We start from the raw sequence: 6,527 nt of genomic DNA, 5'->3' as shown, positions 1-6,527 counted from the left end.
GAAGAGAGGGGAGACCTCATTGCAGTCTACAGCTTCCTCTCGAGGGAAGCAGAGTGACAGGCACTGATCTGTTCTCTGTGGTGCCCAGTGACAGGACTCGAGGGAAAGGCCTGAAGGTGTGTCAGGAGAGGTTTAGGTTGGATATTACAAGAAGGTTCTTCACCCAGAGGGTGATTGGGCACTGAAACAGGATCCCCAGGGAAGTGGCCACAGCACCAAACCTGATAGGTCTGAAGAGGTGTTTGGACAATGCTCCCAGGCACATGCTGGGATTCTCAGGGTTGTTCTGTGCAGGGACAGGAATTGGACTTTGATGATCCTAGTGGGTACCTTCCAATTCAGGATATTCTATGACTGTAATTCTGTGCTAAGTTCCTATTGTAGCCTTTCTGATTCAGCATTAAAGTTTCTTTCTTTTTACTGCACTTTGAGAAACTCATCTTACAAATTATGACATGTATATTTTATAAAGCAAATTAATATGCTAAAATATGCACAAATCGGTCTGATTTTGCCTAAAGGCATCTGTCCAAATGGGAAAAAACCATCAGAAGTTCATTAATTGCAGTCTTACAAATGCTGTTCCTTACAGAGACATGGATGAAGAACTCATGGCACAAAGAGGCAAAAGAAGGTTAGGTTTTTTTAATCAAAAACTGAATTGGGAAGCTATAGAAACCAAACATGTTTTGTAACAAAACTTTGGACTTTGAGCCAATTTAGGCAGGGACTGATCCCCAAAGAATTTCCATGTTCAAGAAGTTAATCCCAGGAAAAAGACTGAGACCCTATTAGGTATAGAGTCCATATTTGAACCCACAATTGTCATTTATTAATTTTGGTGTTGAGCTGGGTGTTCCGCTCTTGATACGACAACCACAGAGAGAGGTGTGGAACTGCAGTGGACATTTGAACTATGAAAGGGAACATAAATATGCAATCAGGTGCTCAGTGAAAGGAAAAAGCAGTTATCTCAGACTGCTTCCCTTTCTATTGTACTGAACATCAGGAAGAGATTCTTCTGCTCCTTACATGCTTCCTGGCTCCCAACAGGGCTGGAGTCCACTGGCAGAGCATTGCTACAAGGATGTTTACTCACAGCATCACTCCTTACAATAGAGTCCTACAGTATAAGGTACAAGAAAATTGTTCATCCTGCTTGATTTGCAATCTGATCAGTGAAGGAACGGGCCTGGAGCTATAAGGTGCACAAGTCAGTGAGTATTTTGATGTTAACCAGGCTTTGATTTCTCCTCACTACCAGCTAGACAACCATCTTACTAAAAAAATGCCCAAGGGTGATTCAAAAAAAGCAAGGAGGTACAGGTTTGTTCCATCTGTGTCAGGATAGCAAAGTACAGGCAGTGAAAGCAGCATCACATCCAGAGAGGCCAACACTGTGTTCAAGGCCACTGAGGCAAATGTTCTTAAATTGTTGTGTGTAAAATTTTGGCTGCATTATTTTAATATGAAAAACTTCTTGCCTTTTTTTTGTGTCTTCTCTCTTTCTTTTGAAAAGGGAAGAAAACAATGCAGTAAAAGCAGAGACATGAAAACCAGAAATCAAAACCAGAAAATAATTGAAATATAGACAGTGGAAGCTGGTAGTATTACCCTTGAAAAACTGTGCAGGGCCAGAAGTTTGACTCGATGATCCTTGTGGGTCCTTTCCAAATCAGCTTATTCTGTGATTCTGTGATTGTTTAAAAAAGAACAGTAGCTTCTTGTATCCTATCATCTATTCAGTTAGTGCCCAAGAAGAGTTCCTCCCCAAAATATCTTCTATGGTCCTTGCAGTGATGATTTCTTGTCAAAGTAAGCTGGAGAGAAAATCTTACAGTGGAAGGGAAGAATATTAGAGGATAAGAACAAAATCACTGCAATGGCAAGATAACCCCATAAACTTTCCATCAGTGCCACTCAAAGTGCTTTTCCCGAGAAGCTGCTGAGCTCCAGCACTTTCATTCTTTACAGTACATGGGACAACAGGCTCCCCTCACATGTTTGCAGGACTGATCCACTTCACCTCATAGTTTCCATACTTTGATGAGGACAAGGAACATCGTGAGGAGGCAGCAACTTGTAAAAGTTAGAGTGGTCTGAGTCTATAATCCTCAGAGCAGACCAGCTGAGTGTCTCCCAGTGTTTCCTTGGGAGCCATATCATCCCATTTCTAAAGCAGACAGCTCCACTGTTCAAGTCTTGAAATATTCCTGTAGGTGCCCATGCTGTACCACGGTCTCAGCCTAGGACTGTAACCATGTCCCTTGTTTTCTGAGCTATGATGTCCCTGTGGCAAGGGAAGTTGACACTTCCCAAACACCCACTTGCTCTTCACAACATGACACTATACAGCTTCATTTTTTTGGAAGATGTCCCTGAGCATTGCAAGAGGGTTGGACTGGAAGACCTTTATAGGTACCTTCCTACCCACACTCTTTTTTGATTATGGTAGGATATGGATACTAGGCAGTGGGGGCTGTGTGTGCATCTGGAAAAGGCAGTGTAAGATGACCGCAGTGTGCCTTGCTGGATTTTGGCTGTTATATCACAATAATCTGTGAATAAGAGGAGATGCAGAATTACAACATCAGCTCACGGAATCCTGTCAGCACTAACAGCAACACCGTGGATGCCTCTATTTACAGTAAAGGAGATTCATGGATAAGCACTTGGCATTCTTTTGTTGCTCACTTCATAGCCAGTGAAGTTCCCTATCCAGTATTGCGTAGCTGCCTGGAGTTGTAGAAGGATACTGTTGGGTAACTTAACACCGTGCAGAGTATTAATGAAACGAGAGGGTGAAAATAAGGCCTGTGTCACCCACCCATTTATTCTTCAGTAGTTTTGTTCTTTGGAGAGTGATGTGCCAGTACCAGCCACTAATCACCTCTACAATTTGGTCTGGGTCTATTTTTAATGCTCGAAACACAAAGTTCTGCCTCTGTTTTGGCAGATGAACATTGCAGCAGATGTCAAAACAGATGTGTATACAAGTTAATGATGGGATTCACCACAGTCAATTTTAGCCTTTTGTAACTTATGCACATATACACCAATGGTTGTTATGTTCAACAGAGATAGCCAGAGAATGGTGAATTCTGTGTTCCTGTCTGCTTTTAATGATTAATGAGACCTTGATCTGTATGATCTACATCTTTGAGTAACCTCAAAGTTGGGCACTTAAATCCTACCCTAAACATGCAAAGATATAAATGGTCCTTAACTTTCAGATTCTTGTCCTTTAGAGCAGGCTGGACTTAATTCTATAAACTTCTTAAAACACTGAAGAAGTGTTTGATGAATGTAGGAAGAGTGATATTTACTTTTATTACCTACCTCCTCCACTACCCACGCCAGTTACATTTTTAACATGTCAATATCCATGCTTTTCAGGTTTAGATCTTAGCCAAAAAAGAGAGGAAGAGTGATTGAAAAGGAACTTGCTGTGGCATTTGAGGGTATTTTGTTGCTGGACTAATCCTTCCCTGTTTGTGACATGTCCTTTGTCAGATGCACACTGATGACAGCATAGCTTCTGCTTACATCAAATTCCTAACAGAGAGAGAAGAACTAGTGATGCAGCCCCAGTACTCAATTTAGCTGTAGATTTGGAATACTTCAGACTTCAGCATGCCCTACATCCAGGGGCCATGGCTGATCTGCTTTCAAAATGAAGATTTTTTTCATTTAGACGTTTTTGGAGATAAACATCTTTCTTTGTCATGATACTCCTGGGAATTCAAATTTGTTTCCAGTTGTGTATAAAGGCTCCAGATAGAGCTGGTAATGGGTGTTGTAGACACAACTGCACCTGCTTTGTAAATACAGTTCCATGTAATAACAATGGAAATGTTTTGTGGCAATCAACCATTTCATCTTTCTTTAAAAATACAATGAATTTACAATCCCTCATGCATGAAAGTTCCTTTTTTAGGACCTCCCTTTACAGTGATTTTGTAAGAAAATAATCTGTGTTCTCAACAGGCCTGTTCATCAGTAAAAAGGTGTCAGCAAAAGATTGGATGGTTGTTAGAGACACCCAGAAGAATTCTTTCCAGCCTTATTAAAAAATACAAAAACGGTTTTTTGACTGCTTGGAAAAACAGATCAAATTGTGAATGCAGACAGAAGATCAAACAGATCCCAGGCATCTCTTTCCCCTAAAGGAGTTAATCTGTCTTCTTTTATTAAAAATGTTAAATGCAAAAAGGCCTAATTCTTATCTACAGAGACTCAGCAGAGCGCTAGTGGGAAAGCAACATCAATTGGCAGAGGAAGACATTTCTCTGCAGGCTCTGTGCTCTGTGCTGGCAGAGCAGGGGGTGGAAATATCTCACGTATGGCCTAGGAGATGTAACCTGACTTGTTGGACCTGAGCACTGCTACCCTGGATTCAAAGTGTCCACAGCACATGGAGAAATGCTGAGCCATTAGAGTGGCGGGCTCAATCTGGCCTGTGCCTGCTGCATCCAGGGCACTACTCTGGGGAAAAGCTGTCTTTGGTTTCCAAATGCAGCACTAGCACTTGCACATAATAAGCATCACCAGGGTTGAACATGGGTTCAGGCCCTTGCTGGGCCAGTTTTGGCACCTACAGTGAAAGGAACTTTCCAACAGGGAAGCAGTAGCTGCTGCTCATCTTTATATCCTTGCTGATCACCTTCAGTATCTCTGTGACCAGAGTCAGGAATTTTGAGAGTTTATCCAATTTCCAAGCAGAGGCACAGCAGTCTAGCATTATCTTCCCCAGAGATCTCTTACCTCTAGACATGTCAAATTTAAGTATGTGAGCCAGTAAGAAAACACCAGCTGTAGATCCCCTTCTTAAAGACCCACAACTATCAGGTTTTACTATTTTGGCTTGGGAGTTGGTGCTTACTGGAAATGCAGGCTATAACTCAAGGGAGAAAATTAATCTCCCCAGCCCCCTCTCCTTCTGCCCCTCCCCTCCCCCCCCCAAAAAAAAAGTCTTTTGGAATATCGCCAAGGTTCTGCTTAAAAGGGCTCCATGGTGCTATGAACTTGAATGTCAGCAGATAATTAGAGGATTTAATTACATGAGGAGAGCAAATATATCGGAGTAGCACATAAGCAAAGTGAGATTCTCTGTGTCCCTGGTATGGAAAACTGCCTGTGGATGTTACATTAGGAGACAGATACTGAGTCAGGAAGGCTTGCACTAGGAAAATGAGGACAGTGGAGAAAACAGGGTGTTGAAATGATGCCCAAAGAGGAAGGGGAAAGGAGTTCATCTTTCACTGACAAAAAGCCAAAATGCTAGAAAAGTCAGATTGTAAGAGGAGGAAGAGGAATCTATGCCCCTTGAGGAGCCTTAAATGGCTGAAGTTTTTTAGGAGTGTGAGGACGTCCGTCAGAGCAGAAAAACATCCAGGGTTGGGGGAGAGGAGCTCAGAACTTTCTCATAGATAATGGGCCTTTAAAAGCAGTGAAGGCCTCCTTGTTCTCCCTTTTTTTCTGCCTGATCTGTCTTTTAGATGAAATAATATATCCCATATTCATTAAACCCTATTAAATAGCTTCACAATTAAGGATGTGAATAAGGTGTAGACTGTAATTAACTTTATGGCCATATAAAAGGTGCAAGAAAGGAATACATCAAATTACAGAAGCTGGAGGGAGAAGAAAGAAGTACAGGCTGCAGAACATTTTTCTGCTTCATTATTGACAGTATTTGAATAAAGAATTAAAAAAAAAGTCCTAAGATGAAAAGCTGGTTCTTCCCTGGATTTTCACAGGCTGAATTTTCTGGAAAATTACTTATAAAGAGAAGACAAATTAAAAGCACCTACAGCCTACAGTAAATAAACATTTGCCAGTGATGTTATAGCATGTTAGATTTATTTTTTTCAAAGTAAAGCTGTAGAAAACACTTCAGCTGTTAAGCAAGAGGATAAAAAAGTTAAGCAGTTTAAAGTCTTGAGAAAGCAGCTGTTAAACTCTTTAAAGCAGGATTTGTAGGTTAGATATAATTAAAAGAATTTTTTCTGTGCATGAGGGAAATACTTTAAACAATTACCCTGCTATAATCAATGGATATTTATATCTCACGTAAGTTTTTGCTTTCAACTTAGCTCTTGGTATGGTGTTTCTACAGCTTGGGCAGCTGTACTCTGTTTGGGAAAATGTGTGTGAATTGTTGACATTGAGTCCTTTCAAGAGTTGTTGTTCCCAAATACCAGTGACATTTCAGCAGTCAGATGTCTTTACACATTATCAAAATCCATTCCCTGTTCTTAAGGTGGTTTCAAGTAGTGAGGTCCAAGAATAAATCATTATGGTCCATTTGTTTTCCAGGTTTTGCTAAATTTTTTTCCTCTCTCTTGTAAATTATTGGTCTGCCAGATTTCAGTTTGGAAACATACACATTCTGTTACCTTAGAAACTTGCAAAGATGTTTTTATGCTTGCGGTTATGCCTGTTACAAACATCTAAAAAATCCAAAGATAGATTTAATTCATAAATATGTATATATATATGGGGGGGGGGGGGGGGGGGGGGGGGTG

The sequence above is a fragment of the Corvus brachyrhynchos genome, unplaced genomic scaffold, assembly GCF_000691975.1.
Source record: "Corvus brachyrhynchos isolate BGI_N302 unplaced genomic scaffold, ASM69197v1 scaffold229, whole genome shotgun sequence".
NCBI classification, from domain to species: domain Eukaryota; kingdom Metazoa; phylum Chordata; class Aves; order Passeriformes; family Corvidae; genus Corvus; species Corvus brachyrhynchos.
This window is presented reverse-complemented; position numbering follows the sequence as displayed.